General features: G+C 37.9%; 1 protein-coding gene across 2 annotated transcripts in view; it reads left to right on the top strand.

Annotated features, from left to right (window-relative positions):
- Positions 1 to 17,723, top strand: part of heca (headcase) — a 97,614-nt gene that overhangs the window by 73,870 nt on the left and 6,021 nt on the right. The gene's annotated exons all lie outside the window — the stretch shown is intronic.

Below are 17,723 nucleotides of genomic sequence, written 5' to 3'. Positions count from 1 at the left end.
CGTAAAACTCTCCCTGAATATTTGCTTTGTCTTTGTTAGCGCTTCCATCCCAGGACCGAGCCCAGGTTATGTTCGGGTTCACGAGAGCGTGTCCTTTAAACTTCCCTCCGGGCCCTCAGACACCGATAAACTCCGAATCTACCGGCATTCCCATTTCTATACATTGTTCCATGACGTGCCCACCGCCTCATTCGTGAATGTTGTCTGCCAATTTCAGTCCTTTTCCATGAAACCCCAGTAATGAGCTTTTGCTCCGACAAACTTCCAGCAATTTAAATATACAAGATCGATTGTGTGCTACGCACGCTCTATTCAAATTTCCCGCTCAAACCTGAACGTATCGCGATTATGTTGACTTATGCAAATAGACTAATCATTTTCTGTTATATTTCCATATATCTCAAGATAGATAATACATTCATAACATAGTTCTGTGTATTGTGTTTAATAGTTTGTGGCTGGAAATCCAACGAACAAAACGCGTCCATTTCCTAATTCTGTATTGAATTGTTGAATTGTATTTTATTGATAAAATCATATATAAAACTCAATTTACCCAAATCCAACCGTTATATATATTAACAAAAACTGAAGAAAAAATCAATTAGAAAAAGTAATATTAAAATATTTTATTAGTTATTTGTTATTAAATTAATCGAGGCGGTACAGTGAAGTAATATAAAATATTTTTTCAGTGGACGCTCTCTCTCTGAGACGAACGGAGCTAGGGGGATTTTTATTATAACCTTTTTCATAGTTTCCCATAAGATCTACAAAAAAGCTCTTGATAATCATTTCTCCATCTCTCTTTATTTCGGAGATATTTTCAAAAATCTCAAGAAGTACGTAGTTTTTCACAATAGAACCAGAATTAAAAGATGAGAAAAAGAATTAACTCAGTAAAGTTGATTTAACGAGAAATGATAAGTTATTACGTAATTTTGTTTGAAACTCTTATTTTCCCTTCCATCTTATTGAATCCCTGCGAATCCGTAATCGAAGATTGAAACATGAAGCCCCGACAAAATAATCAACCTTTATCCTCCCTCTTTCACCCGAAGGTATCTTCGCAATGGCGTAAGAAAACAAGCTCCAGCACCAGGTTTAGGTACCTGGTTTATTGCTAATGGGGTGTTGCCCCTCCATCTTGCCAAAGTTTCCGGAGGGTGCTTTTAAATTTCATTACCCCGCCCGCGCCTCCATCCACACTGAAATTTTCCCGGGGTTACGTTTACATCCACCGCCCCGCTATCTTTTTCTTTTCTTTTCTTTTTTTTTCATCCGTAACGACGCACAGCGAGCTGGTGATAAAGATTTTTCGATTACATCGGTAATGAAACGGGTGGAGCCACCGTGAGGTGCCATAACACTGCGGGTTTTTCTCATTTCAAGTCGTTCATAAATTATTGAGACTTCTTTTTCAAACATATACCATTGGGAAATTAAACTTGGAGGGATTGAGGGGTTGTGTGAGCAAGGAAAATACGTTTGTTAGGAGCAAACCCTGTGATTATTTTAGGGCGAGTGAATTCCGGGGATAAATTGTCCCAGAGAAATGTCAAAATTTCCTGTAAATTCAAGAGAATTTGGGAGTAAGTTGAATATAATGGAAATTTTCAAACACCTCATTAATTTTTGAATAAGATTTCACATCGACAGTAGAAAGAATTTCATGCTCTGGCAAATATTAAACTGATAATTGGAGGATAAAGTGCTGCCCAAAGTTCTCATTACAATTACATTACAAAACTCAAAAGCGGAAAATTTCCTCAACTGACGTACAACAACTTCTGATGGTCCACACGCCCACGCAATTGACATTAACCTAACGAGGTATTGTCGTATGCCTTCTCCAAGACTTCTCCCTGCTTTAATCGTTAAAACAGAAGTGAAAGTGTCCACTTGCTGGTAGAATAGTCCGACCTTCCAACACGAGAAAATTGTCTTCACCCCAAAATGTCACCCCTCATTTTCCTCATTACAGTATTCATTCTAAATGAAATTTCACCACCGACACGAGTGCAAACGAATTGGCAAAATTCGTTCAGTTCATTCACTTCAAAAGACATTTTCAAACTCAATTCTCCCTTCAGCATTCGACTAAGGAGATTAAAATACTTTAAACAGTAACTCAACGGCCCTTAATGACGGTGAATTCGCCCCGAGTTTAGGTACAAAGTTTCTTTGAGTCTGGAACCTCATCAGGAGATAAAGACTCCTCGTTCTCGTAAACACTCCGTTTATTTACGATTTTCGGGGGATATTCTTTTTAGGGATGCGAGAGGCGGTGGCCATTCCCATGCAAATTGTCCTCGGGTGAGCGTTAATACAAGAGATATGCAAATTTCGCTAATTACTGGTAGCTGTGAGATTACATAGAGCAGTCGCTCCCTCCGTTCTTCCTCCACCTAGAACTCACCACTTTCAAGCGTCAATATCTCCAAATCGGCTGAGTGAATTTTACCGACTTTTCTTTTATTTCCGAGGGATTCTTTCTGGCTTTAAAATCGGCTAGGACCCGCACAAATCCCGTCGTTCACTCCGAAGATATTGAAAATTCGCGAAGAAGCGGTTCATCTCATGGCGTAAATTCGGGATTTTTTTACAGTTTCGTATTTTCTTTTTAGATAATCAACGCGTTCATGGTAAAGTATTGGGTCTGGCTCGGTTCAGGGGTTAACAATTGGAGATTTTTATCCGTGTTGCGGTGAAATCTAATTCCCCTATACTATGGGGTGGAAGGTGACGGAACAAAGGAAACGCGTTCCTCGAGGTTTTTGCGTGTGCCAAAAAAAACACGTCTGGTGAACACGGCAATTCGGTGGAAATATCGATGCTCTTCTTGGAAAAGACGGAGCCTTTGCGTGTTTCCGAGCTGTCGCTTTCCTTTAGTCAACAAATTGAGGAACGAAATTGGCAGATGAAGGAAATAAATTAATACTAGGTTACGTAATTCTCGACAAACAGACCGAAAAAAAGGAAAGATAATCTTGTTTATTTCTGGGTACGTTAAATTTTCCCTGAATGTAAATAAAAAAAATTACTGATTTAAAAAAAAAAGATTCTTATCTAATATGAATTTTTAATTTACTCTAATTCTGATACATTAGATCAAATAAAATTCATTTCATGACAAAAATCAAGTTCTGTTAATTTCCACGTATGAAATTAGATATTTTAAAATATTTTTTGGTAAGATAGATATTCTTAATATGTACATATCTTCATCATCCCTGTGACCGCAATTGCGGATATTTCGCAACGGCAAAACGTGACGTTGAGAATTGAATATTTCACCATTTCAAAAGATATTAACAAACCGACTCTCCATTAATCCGCATCAACCTCATGACTCTTGTTTATTTTCTGATTGCAGGTGAGTTACATTCAAGGATCTGAGATTACGTCAAGGCAACAGGTGATCCGAGCCCATTTAGACCCAATGCACATACCAGCTGACAGATAAGGAAAAATTCGTGATTAACGGCTTTGAAATATTCAATTTCTCTGGACGGTTATTACACCGGAGGATGTCGGTCTTTGGGACGAAGTTGTGGGGTTCAGTGATCAGGGGACTGAAATTCACTGGCTATTAGCGCGATGATCATTGAGGCGAGGGATATCTGAAGGCCTCGGAAACAGGGGAGAGTGATCTTTACCTTTGTCTCCCCCTAGAGTACAGAATTCTTGGGAATATATGCTTGAGGGTGGGCGAATAATGAAAATAGTCCCTACTAATTCTACTCGACCCTTGACCACCACCATTCGATGGGGTCTTATCTCTTAAGTTTCATTATTACCCTGGGGTAATGTTCCATCTTCAGGTTTTTATTCCTCTTCGGAACTCGTAAAAAAAATCATCGCATCTTCTTTTGTCTGTGCGTTAAAATTGCACACAGAATTTATATTTTTTTACCAATTTTTCTTATGCTTACTTGCCATTTTCATCCACCTTTTTTCGCAAGTCTCAAACCCAATTCAAGAAAATTTTAGCTGAAATGAAAAGAAAACAAGTTGGATATTGCTTATGATTTCATATAAAATGAATTCAAGAGAACACTGAGTCTATTAAACCTGAGATCAATGAAGTGGAATCATTATTCTTTAATAATAATCGAAAAACTTTTTGGTTTTGGAAGATAGGTCATTTAGGAGCCAATCGGTGGAAGTTGCGAATGGAATGATTGATATATGATTAAATTAAAGTATTATGTGAAGAGTCTCAAACCAAATGTTAGTCATCTAAACACGGAAGGAGGAGTAATTGCCTAGCAGTAAAAAAACAGCTTCAATAAAAAAAAAAGGCGAATCCTCTCTGCCATAACAAAATTTGTGGCAATAACCACAGCTCACCCTATCCCGTTCAGCGTTACGCAATCAGACGATTTTCGACCCACGACTGGAGAATGAGCAAGATAAAAAAAACCCATACACGTTAAAATCGGCATGGATGAACCCGTTTTTCCAGCCGGTGCTGTCCACCTCTGTGGGTTACAAAAGTCGCCCAATCGTGGGTGTTGCGAAACGATCTTCGTAATCGAGTCATGATTTATTACGGTCGAAAGAGATGGACCGTAAAGATTGCGTGTCCCCCAAACCTGAACTCCACATCACGGGATGTCCCTCCGTGTTCCTCTCTCAGTTAATTGTGACCCTCTAGAACGATTGCCCCCTCATTAATTGCCGAATTTCTTCTGTCAATTAATCCCGGTGGAAAGAGCCCTGATGCATCAATGACTTTCATCATCCTGATGTCGATGAAGCGAGTGAATGGACCTCAGGATGTTGATAATTTGATTTCGCATTTTGCTTTTATTTTTTTTTCACCGAGGGAAATGTCGTGTGGGACGAGAGAGAATCTCACGTCTGGGTGAGTCTCGAGGGTGATGCATGGGCCTCGGGGCCCGCAATAATATCAGCCTCTGGGAGATAGAACATGTGTGGGTCGAGCAGACAGGGAGTGCCACTTGGAAGTCCTCACTGTCCTCACTGTCCTCACTGTCTACTCTAGTCCATTGCTCTCTCACCTGCTTAGTTCACCTAGAGATAAAAACTTTTCGCTAATTAAATATCTCCCCCTCTCGTGATTCCATCTTTAAAAAACTCACACACATAAATTATTCCTCTTGTGAACAATATATAAATATTTCAAAACTGAACTATACATAATTTATCATTTTTCATTCTTTTGAATGTTATTTGTCTTTGGATTCATATATTTGAAAAATATTCACATTAATATTAACATTAATGTTTTTCCAATAATTGCTTGCAAAATTCTTACATCCGGATAGATCTCCGTGCACTTATTGATATTTTACAAAGCTGGGTTAAGATATTTTTTCTATTCAAATATTAACTCCACTCGGCACAATTTTCTCCGTAATTGATTGCTATCATGCAATTTACTCGCTTCCGCACTCGATCACTTTTCCTCAACCCATTTTACACCACACAATTTCGTCATTTTTCATTACTACTATTTTTGCATAAATCATAAATTCAAACTGCCATTGAGAAAGTATTGTGTCAATTCAACGACATACTATTCACTTGTGTATTCATTTCCTTGGCGATAATGTATTCGTGCTCTCAAGGTATCAATTACCGGTTTCTGTCGGTTGCATTTCCACTTGTGTTACCCGCATGCACTTTCAAAATTGAAATAAAATCGGAGAATTTACAGTTCCGTAAATTTTCAATATTTTTTTCCCGTCCACCCGTATACAAGTGCTATCAACAAAATGATGACGATTTTATCACTTCAATTAGTTTTTACTTCCCAATAGAGACTTTGTAATCGTTCATATTCACGGTTTGTATTTTTAATAAGATTATTATGTGTGACCATTACATCATCCAATGTAGGATGCAATTTTTTCAAACTTCATCTCTGATTGGGCCCTAATCAATCTGTGCAATTGAATAATTCTTCAAAGTCAGTATTGTTGATTCCTAGTCGTCGATATTAGTTGAAATGCAATTCAATTTGTAGGATTTTTTCGTTTTTTCAATACTGAATTTTTTCACGACAACTGAAATAAAAATGTTACGCAATATTTCAGTAATAGTTTAAAACATTTATTTCGGTGGGCAGAATTGGAAGATGGAAATAATAGCAATAGCAGATATATCGAGATATAAGAAAGATTGTTAAAAATTTGGACTTTGGAAATATTGGAATTCTGGGCCTGTCCTAGAATATTATATTTCTAAACGGAGATCAAATCAAATCAAATCAATCAAAAATCACCATAGCCATATGTGTTGATATAATTTTTTGTAAATCTTTCATTCTAGTTTTCTTTATCTATTATGTTCCAAATTCATTCGATTATATTTTAAACCAAACAGTCGGAAATATACTGCTAATTTATTTGCAAAAATAACTATACTATATTTAATTAAAGAGAAATTAATTCCCACTTGTTTATTATAAATATATATTGACAATGATCGATTTAATATTCGTTTAGGTAATAACACAAAACAAATACAAATAAAAATACAAATTTGTTTGTAATTCAATTCGTTTGACAATTATGTTGAAATCTTTTGTTTGTATTATATTATTTTTATGTAATAATTACAAGAGATTTCAACATAATTGTCAAACAAATTGAATTGAACAAACAAATACATGTTCCAGCGATTAAAATGAATTTATGAATTTCTGATTGTAGAATTCATCAGATGTTTTCAAAGAAAACGATTACTGAAGAAAATTTCTCTGTTAAAAATTTTATAACTTCAGCTTCGTATTTTTCTCTCTGCACAATAAAAAAACGGGGAAATTAATTAAAACACCCGCAGAACCGTGTCGAGAAACATCCTCCCGTGCAAACCCGCTAATTCATTATATTATTCCCATAATAATCCTTTTTCGTGCTGTGTACTATGGGCATGCACGGAGAGTTGTTAACGAGAAAAATAATAATAATCAAAACGCAGTGCTCTCGGCGGTGAATCGCGTGTGCTGTACAGAGCAATTGCAATGCCCATTGCTTACGAAGAAAAAAAATCACTCGATAAAACATCATAAATTCGGTATTGATTAATTAATGGATTAACAGTTGCTGGTGAAAAATGGCTCAACGCTATTTCATTTCGGTATAACAATACGTTTAATTATTATAATTACTCGCATTACATTGCGGAATGAAAGTATTTTACCATTAAATTCAACTGGATATCCTCGATGTACTATTTATTCGATGATTAACAACGGTAATAACGCCAAACAGGTTCGCTACAATGTGTTAACGATTCCTGTCGGATTGATTAATGGAAGCCGTACGATAAGGGAAAAATTCTTGAGAGGAGTGTGAATAAATAGACTGTATCTGCGGATCAATGAGGCGCGCGAAATGTCGTCAGGGGTTTAAAATGCAGGCATTCGAGTAACAACAACTAAAGGGGACTAATATAGATTCTAGAATTGACATTACTGCTGTAGAATAATATTTATTGTCTCCCCTTGAGCTGTTGTCCACTGTCACGCAATCGTGATTCTTCGGGATCCGTCACTCAATGCTGTTTTCCATTTTGTTAATTACTTTTATTTTTAGGAAACTTAGTGCTGTTTGTTTAATTATAATCAATTCATTTTTTGACTATCAACATCACGAGAAAATTCAATCTTTTAAACATTTTTTTTTTAATCTCAATATTTTCTATTTTTGACACGCACAGTTCTTAGGCTTTGAAAATTGATTATTTAGTAGGGGAAATATTTCTAGAATTTGAATTTATGGAAAATATTAGTCTTTAATTAATATTTAATAATTAATATTTGTGCCAACTCTTTCAAATAAATTAAATTTTAATTCAATTCCGCTCACTTCACTTTCCAATTTCCAATGTTTCCCTTCAATAATTAAATCGAGTACATTCAATTTTAGAATCAGGAACATGTGTCCCCTCCGCATCAATGTTATCAATTTAATAATTTGATTTAATGAAACGAAACCATGGGCACAGTAGTAATGAGCGTAAAATGTGACCACTCAAGATGATTTTACAAGGTGCGGTTTCTCGTTTGCTTTATCGAATATAGGCGATACCAAAACCGAGCAGCCGGTTTCTCTCGATAAAAAAAGGAAAAAGAACGAGAATAACGAAAAAGCACGCGGTCTGTCCCGTTCGATCGCGTATTATCGTAAAAAAATGCAACTGTACTCAGTAATCCCGAGTGGATTCGTCGCTCTCATCGTTGCTTCAAGTATTGATTGAGTTTCGCCGATTGCCAAAACAGAAATACCGATCAATTTGATTACTACTTTGTTGGAGGATAATGAATCGAGTTGACTCGGCAATTTTCAAACTTTCTTTCTTCGGTAATGCGAATATTAATACGGGGGAAGGGCAGAAATATCACGCGATCGTGCGATCTTTTCGAAGAGATACCGGTTCTCCAGTGGAACGAGAGGGACTCGACTTACGAGATGATGTACGGAATGTTGTCTTTCGATTTTCGAAATGGTCTGAGGCAACGCAAATTCGGAAAGAACACGAATGAAAAAACTTTTTTATTTTTCAGAAGAATAATATACCTGCTCAGGATCAAAATTTCCCTGACATGCACTGGGGAAAAAAAAAAGATTTTTCAAAAAGGTGATTCTTTACCTCCACTAACAAACAGATAATCAAATTTCCATTGGAACGATATCTTGTACTGAGAGTACTTTGTACTACTTGTACTTTATCAAAAAAATTTCAACTCGAAAATAGATAAGAATCTCTAAAAAAAGAAGTGGTTCTGTCAAGAAATGATGCACGTGATTCTTCAATTGAAGTGTAGCTGACTAAATTTACTCACAAGTTTTGTTTTCTCAAATGCAAAAAAATGTTAATGCAAAAACTGCTTGACTTGGCTGCCACTTCATTACTCATAATTTTCCAGAAAAGTACAAAATCTCTTGATTACGGTTTTTACTTCTCAGTGCATGATTATTAAAATAAAAAATTGTTATGAAGAATCGTGTAAAAATGGGAAGTTTATTTGATTTTTGATTTGATTTTTTTTTCTCCCGTACATGCAATGAAAAAGTAGCTCATGAGGAAGGAAAAAAATCTAATCGAGACAGCTCCTAGAGCAATAAAGAGGAAAATAGAGGAGGAAAGCTGAAGAAGAAAAAATAAGGGTTTGGTCGACCACGAAAAAAAGGACAGGTTAGTTGAAGCTAGCAGACAATCGTTAAAGGCACACGCTTCCACTTTACGACGATCCCTTTGGGTCGTAACTCAGAAACAGCCAATTATTGCAATACCTGCGAGGGCAAACTGTCTTTCACTTCACGGAGACTTCATCCCGATTCCCTCGGAGAGAATTATCCAAAAATTGCATCCCTATTCAGACTGTTAATTCTAGGTAATTGCCAGTTGCCCGCCTGGAAGATTAAGAAATCGCGCGGAAATTATTGAATTCATCAGGCGAAGTGAAGAATAATCCTCTCACCATCGCGGGGTCAAAGAATTCTCGTGCGTGCCGGGGAACCCCCCCCCCCCCCCCCATTCCCTCGTTATTTCCATTTTTATTTCAACTATGCAATACATACTCACCTCCAGGGCATCGACTGCATACCAATCCGCTAATTCAATGACCACTGAGTATTAAACAATTGCTTCACACATCCTCGTGGACGAGGGGAATTAAATTCCACTCGTGCCTGAGGAACTCCCACTTCGCCGTAGCTCAGAAATTATTTCTTGCTATTTATCTTTTGATTATACGGCTGGGGTTTGAGTAGGAAAATTTTCTTATGCCGATAGAATTACAATCTGTCGGAATTCAAGAAACTTTGCGAAAATTCAACGAAATAAAAACAGATCTACCGGACGTATTAATGAACGGACCCACCTGTTTTATAAATAAACTTACAATTTAAACATACGCTGGAATTTGACAATGCTGAAATTTAATTCGCAAGAATTTACCCTCTCCCCAGCAAGAAAAACACTTAGAAAAAACCTCTAAAATGTATGAGATCGTAAAAGCGGGTCGATTTCATTCCGAGACATAAAAAAGCGAGAACGAATGTCTAAAAAAAATCATAAAACCTGGAGAAAAAATAAAAGGGAAGTGTTTTAAAAGCTCGAAATTCATGGAAAGTCCAAGGTTACAACGAAACCTAGTATAACCGTGAAATTTATGAAAAGTGACGACTTTTACTTTACTCGATCGAGCCTAGAGGGGTGAGGGGTGGGGGATTATTTAAGCCTCATATTCCCCCGCGATGCTTTCTCCTGTGATGCTCCTTTATAATGCACTCAGCAATCCCTTCATCGCTGAGTCGTCCTCTTTTCTCATTTTTAACTCGGGACTCTCGTTACCCCACGGGAGTTGCTGTTAAAGTTAACACCGCTCGTGTGTACAGCATCCGAGCTTTACGGCCCTTTTTATACCGAGCAGCGGCCGTTGCAACCCACCGAATGAAATTTTCTCCTTTCCTCTGTCACGAAAAATTCCGCATCGCTCTTTAAACACTGAAATTTCACAAAATCCTCTAATCTTCTGAATTGTTATATGAATTTTTTGGTTTTATAGAGAATTTTCTGAATTTTTTTTTTCGTCCGGACGAAAACTTTTAATATAGTACTTTATCCCGTGTAATTTATTGAGCAGAAATTAATGGAAAATAAATAATTTGCTGGAATTTGAATTAAAAATTGTTAGAATTCCACGAATTTTTGCGAAGTATTTGGTTTAATCAATTTTTTTAATTTTCATTCCTGAAATCATTCTTCAATGGAGTTTACGCACAATTTCACTCCATTTTTTATACTTCCTATATAAAACGAATGAAAAATATGAAGTTCATCCCGCACCTTTCATTCTATTCTGCCCCATCCGTTATTACGTCACTCCCAAAGATGAATAAATCAATTGAAGAATAAAGGCGCAGCACATATAGGGGACATTAACGCATTGTAGCCGTCGTAAACCAGAAAAAATATATATATATTTTTTTTTTCAGAACATTAGCTTTTATATTCGCAATAATACAGACATTATTTCCAAGTTTTGCGGCGGTGAAAATACAAGGCGAGGGAAGAATTTTTAGCGGATTGTCGCAGCTTCGCAGGGGCTTCTTTATCACCCCCCCCCCCCGTACCCCCTCTACCGCAGTGTGAGTGTTGAGAGTGTTTCTGCAAAACCTGCAATACTCGACAGAGAGGTGCAATTTTACGGGCGGATTTTGTCCTTTTTCTGGCCATGATGTGACGGGGCTTTGGTAACGCTCGTAACTTTCGTTGCATCTCCAACTGCTAAATTGGACAGTCATTTCTTCGATGTTCTTTACATTTTATCGCTGTCGTCAAATAAAAAGTTAAAAGATGTTGACAATCTCGTCCGCTTCGTACTTCGGGCTTTCCCACGAAAAACTTTATAATTCGAAATATAGATTAAAAATTATCATAAATGGGCGTAAAAACACCACTGAAAGTTTTAATAATCGATGTATATATTGCTGTATCAGCTATCGGCAATTTTTCCACACAACTCTCTCCTGATACACGAAAAAAAAATTCTAATAAAATTTACCCTAACTGTTTGTTATCGCCTAAGGTAATGCAGCGATTCAGAGATTTTCTTAACCAGCATATCGAAGTAAAAATGACATAACGCCGAGTAAAAATTCCGTAAAAAATTCACTTTTTCCTGATTCTTATATAATTTTTACTCCAATTTTCAGTTAAGGTTGTTGTCGCGCGACAGTCTCTATAAAAAGTTTATTCGCTGTAAAACGGGCCAGTTTAGAACACAATCTTTTGACGGTATATAGTCTCACTTGATTGATTGCATTGTGCATGAATAGTTAAAGCATAACTATATATTTTCCATTTTAACTATCTTAAATTATATAAATTTATGAATTTTCGATAATTATATTGCGTAAACCAAACGGTCAATCGATTTGATTTTTTGTTCTGCATTTCCTCCCACGATGTGTATTCCAAGTTTTTTTTTATTTCTCAAACTGTCGAGCCGTTGATTTAAAAAAAATTCTAATCGGTGAAACTCCATTTAAACACGTGTTAAATCACTCGAATTTCAAAAATTTATATCTCAAGTTCAAAACGGTCAACTGCAAACGGAAAGGGCTCATTTTGGAGCTATTTTTTCAACCTATTCACCATAAAGGTTTAAACGAAAACTGTCGAAAAAAAATTCTGCGCGACAACAACCTTAAAAATGTCTAAATCGCCACTGCGCCATACAATTACAAAAAGTAAAGGAAAATTTTGTTGAATATTTCTCTTTGTACAGATGCAAAATAACGGCTTAATTCAAGCTGACATACAACAGGAAACATTATTTCAGAATTCTATCTCTCCGATATTCAGGAGGGAGCGGTTCAAGGGCTCTCTTCCCTCAAAAAGAGGCAACACGGAAGATTAAAAATATTTAAGGGTGGATTAAGGGTCGCAATTATGACTGCTCCAGTTGTCTCGGGCGAAGTCGAAAGCGTCTCCTCCTCTCTCGACGCACTTTCTACCCTCGAGATATTTCATTGAAATTTTTATCAGCCCATCCTCGGGGAATCCCTGTGTCGAGAATAAGTTACGGCTTTTCTGGGAAATAATATACAGAAGTCACTGATGCGCACCCAGGGGAGGAAATAATTCATCTTTCGATATTGAGCGACGAATTAATTTCGAGGATAAGATCATTCTGAAAGCCCGAATTATCGCTATCACGGTGGCGTATTGAGAGGTATATATAATGCGGAAGCTATGGAGCTTTTTTTTTTCTCTCTGTCCTTTCAGTTTTTGTGGTCCGTGTCAAGAAGAAATTCGATGTCAAATCGCCCTACTGACACGCCCTGATGACACCTCCTAATCTCTCAGAAATCGATCAATCGGCAAAATTGCCAACTAGTCTGTCCTTTGTGTTTCCCATCAACTTCTGCTCGAATCCAGTTACGAATTGTATTAATTCCAGGGTTGGGGAGATATTCAGTTCTTGAGTTACTTTACTTCTGACTATTGCACAGCTCTCTCTTCCCAAATTGAAGGGAACTTTCCCAAACATTCAATTTGTAATGTACGAACTCTTCGTAAAATTTTACATTTTACAGTGATTACATTTACACTCAATCAGAACAAGTTCTAATTTTTTGAACTTATGAAAAATACTCTATTTTTGTATAATTCTTATAAAAAATAATGTAAAATAATGTAATGTTGAATCAAACATGTGGAGGTGAGGGTAAAGTTAACGATAATAAATTTTCTCCTGTATAAATTTGAAATTTTTGGGAGAGTTGCGAGTATCCCGTAGTGGTTTTGAGTCGACTTTATTCATATTCGCATCCATCACACCGCCCCGTTCCGGAAATAACGTCGACGACAGACTCGATTCCCTCCTCTTTTGAGGGGTTAGTAGAAAAAGGAGAATCCCCAGGCCTGAAGGTTGATGCTGCCATGGCCGAGGAGAGGAAGCTGTTTGGTATCAGAGCCGAAAGAGAAGCCGCAGGCCGTGCCTGTAAATCAAGGCGAACGTCGTCGACGAATGAAGCGAAGGGATACCATGGAGGATGCCCTCCCGAGTGCAAAAGGTCTCTCCAAACTACCGCCCAAATGCCAAATGCCTTGAGCAAAGGGATTTCCGTGGATGAGGGTGAAGTGAGTGAGAGAGCTTTCTCACTAACCCACGGGTAAAAGGGAAAGTGAGCCGACCACGATTTATGTTGCGATTCCGTAGAGATTTATTCACCAATCTTTTGTACTGCAACCTCTTCAGGTTATCGTGATAACATGTTAAGCTCACGCACTGAGAATTAACAATAACCTGGACAAAAAATGTAGATCAATAACCCAATAACCTCTCAAAGTGTCAATAATTTTCATCCTTTTTACATTTTATTTTCAATTTCTGTTATACTTTCCGAACATTTTTATTGTATTTAAACCTGTCAGGAATTTCAAGAAATTTCGTTATTGAAAGAAATTGTGTAATTTTCAGTTTTCTTTGCCATAAAAATCGGGATTACCCTTAAATTTTTGGGGAAAACCGCCTGCAGCTTCAGAGATCCATTCCCTGCAATATTCTATACAATTTCCAGTAATTTCTTAATTTTTCTTTCAGTAATTTCTTTCAAGTTTTTTTAATGTAACTCAATTATAGAGAAATTCTAGAACTGAGTGGCTTTTTCTGAAAACGAAAATCCCTCTCGGTGTTTGCACATTTTTCCCCCTTGAACCAACCAACTTCTGTTTTCCACTAATTACACCGGAAGCATCCCTGAAAAATATTCAACGAGCAGATTTTAATTAAAATTCCACAATAACTCGAATCAACACTCGGGCGAGTCGTTACTGATTAATTTCACCTCTCAACAAGTGAAAACCCGCGGCTCCCCCGGATTTTAAACCGCTTTTCTCGTACTCCAACCCAGCGAGCCGGTAAACACGTGGTTCGTCAGGTATTAATATTTCCCGAAGAGAATTCAGGAACAAATACCAAACGAGGGGAAAAGTCTCTTACCCCAAATTACGATTAAACTCGCTCGGTTGCGTCTCCGAGAGACTGCCAATTTATTTATCAACCGACATAAAAAACCGGATGGATTGAAATGTCTCCAGCAGAGCGGCACTATCCCCTTCCCTCTCTATCAGCCAGGAACAATTTAATTCCCCCAAAATAATCTCACAGAATGATCTCCAATAAAACATGAAATGTTGTTTCAATCCCCGTGGATTTTATTTCAATGTCAAGTCTCCCCTGAAAAAAAAAAACGAAAAATCGAGCCGACGCGAAACAAAGCCCTCAAAAGGAACATAAAAAAATATTAAAAAATCCCTCATGCAGTGCAGAGTGTAGAGCGTTATCTAGAAATAGCCGAAGGCTTCCGTGCTGCACTCGTACACAAACGATATATCGATATATGTATACCGGTCAGTTCTCCCCTGTATCGATTGAGTGGTATCTCCCCTTGACGAGGAGCGACGGAGCAATCGATGCGTAATTCCGGTGGCAGTGTATACCAGTGTTTACCCTCCCCCCAAAAGCCCAAATACCCGCACTGATTTTCGTCTCTTGGTTTTCGACCTAACAATGGCCTATTGTCATCACTCAATCGCCCGGCAATCGATGATGATTTCTTTATGCGGTGGTCATCATCAACGGGCCATTTCACTTCCGGTGGAGAGTTCATTTTCTTCGGGTAAAAAGCTCACGAGCTCCAGTCCCTATTAGCACATTTTATCATCATCTGAGCATGTTCCCGCTAAAAAAAACAATTCGCAAAATAATCGCAATAATGCAATAATTTACATTATTAATAATTCATTTTTCATAAAATTTATTAAAAAACAATCCAAATTCAAAAATAGACAAAAGGTTTATTTCCAGGCAATAATCTCGGAAATTAAATAAATGATTTCATAATTAGTATGTAAGGCTTTTCACTAGAAGAGAGAAAATTGAAAAATTTCTCTTTACTTGACTCTCTTTACTCTATTCAAGCGAAAAGTGTAAATCCTATGATGTGTGATGGGAATCGACATTCTAACAGGAAGTTGCTGCATAATTAGCATGAACAAGAGGGTTGCGGTGACACGTGCACTCGGAGCACTCAACACCCCCTGAGAATAAAAAATTCACTCCCCCCTTCGTCTATTTTCAACCAATTACTGTGTAATCTCCTTTGCAGTAAGCGGCTTAATGTGCCAGTGGATTTTGTGGAAATCCTAGGACAGAAAACGCAAAAGTCTCCGTTTCCCTCCCATTTCCTCCTCAGTACCAGTCTCCGGCCCATAAAAAAAAATATTCCGGGGACATCCACAAGATGGCCTTCAAGCCAACAGTACAAATTCAGCTGGATATATTTCATTCTATCATTACAACCTCTCGTAAAGCCCCGTAATATTCCTTATCACCACCACCCTCTCATCACACATATAACGGAACCTCGAATCGATCTTCATATAAACTCACTTTACGATCAGAACCCTAGACCACATGCACAGAGAGCCGTTATAACTCCCTCTTTGTTCCCAGGCCGAGGGAAAAAAAATACTAGAAAACTTTCTCTTCCTTCCGTTCCAGTGAAGTTGAAGGGGTGCCACAAGAGTGCAATCGATTATTTTTGTACACAAGGAGAATCTCTTTGTCTGGGAGATGTTCCCAGTTGGAACGGGGAAAAGGACTGGGTCACTGGCGTGTTCCACACTCTTGTCTAATGTCCTAGGACTCAGACAAAGGGAAAACTTTTCCCCGTGGTTTTTACCCTCTCATTCGAGGGCTTTTATCGCTCCAATGTCACCGTAAATCTCCAGTCCAGAGAGATTAGTGAAATTAAAAAGGGAAAAAGGACGCGAATAAGTCATGGATTTTATTCTATCGGAGAGATAAAGCGGTTCGATTGTTTTTTCCATTTCTTTGTGCATTGGTTTTTCGAGGGCCAAGTGTAAGAGCAATTATTCTCGGGCTAATCCGCGTGACGGCGACTCTACACACGTACGTATCGTTTTACAATCGGCAATATAACACTCTTTATCGTCCTGGGACCTGTGACCAGTCACCAGTGGCATTAAACGTCTGAGTTAGAACTTCCTCAGCAGCCCAAACTCAGTCCCAAGGGCGGTAAACAGTCCTCCACCCCTCGGAGAGTCTACATTTTCCTCGTTTTTTTTACTTCTGAAGGGCTTTTAGGGAATGGAGGAGGAATGGGCGAAGGGCAACCGAGTTTTTTGGGTTAATAAGGGTTTTTATTGGAACAAAATGGAGAACATTTGGTTTTACGTCTGGTATTTTTTTCAAACTGCTGGAAAAATGTAGGCGTGTTCTTTTATTTTTCCCGGAATTTTTACCATTTCCGAGTAAAAATTGCATTGAAGAATGAAGTACTTTATTGAGTAACAAAAATTTCAGTAAAAAATTATCACCGAAAAATAATATCGCTCGCTATAATTCTGAAAGTTATAATCCTAGAATAATATCAGAGTCGTTAGAAATTCAGTGCTGAATGGCATTACAACTGGCAGTTGTTAAAAACTTGATGTAACACGTCTACCAAAAACGATAATCTGAAATATTTGGCGCGAGGAGTTTGTGGATGCTCGTAACCCTCTTGGGGTAATAACCCGACAGTTGGGGTGGTTGTCAACAAAGGTTTCCGAGTCCGCCTTGATCGTTAAATTCACAGGAGGCCTCCCACCATCTCCAGAACGCCGGGGATATCTTCCAGAAGCTGGAGGTCTTTTGCAAGTAGAAGGGGGTGGCAGGAGTAACGTTGTGCGTAGAATAAACCCCCGGCGCACCCCTGACGCACCCCTGGCTCTAGAATCGGTGGACGTTTACTGCCGATCGTAAATTAAATACGAACGCCATCTTCAGCACGGTTTATATGCCAACATATATACCGAGCGTGGGCTTGACGGCCGGGAAAATAAAAACTTTTTGGCATTGGGGGTGGGGGATTAACATGATTGGTGAGAGGGTATTAATGACACGATAACCTCGCGATACACCTAATTTTTACACTCGTGCTGGTCCGGTAATTTCACGGGCGGGCTTTATTGCCAGGAGAAATGGACGTAATTGGTCAGACATCTCAATGAGATTTTTATACTTGGAATCGAAGGTTTACGAAGACATTGGTCGGCTCATTACTAGGAATCGAAATTAATTATTGCTTTTCAAATATTTTTAATTAATCAAATTCATAATTCTCATCTGGTTTCTTAATTTTGTGTATATTTCTGGGATTTTTTGT

This window comes from Fopius arisanus, unplaced genomic scaffold (genome assembly GCF_000806365.1).
Source record: "Fopius arisanus strain USDA-PBARC FA_bdor unplaced genomic scaffold, ASM80636v1 scaffold00030, whole genome shotgun sequence".
NCBI classification, from domain to species: domain Eukaryota; kingdom Metazoa; phylum Arthropoda; class Insecta; order Hymenoptera; family Braconidae; genus Fopius; species Fopius arisanus.
Note: the sequence above shows the minus strand (reverse complement) of the source record. Positions and strands in the feature narration are given on the sequence as shown.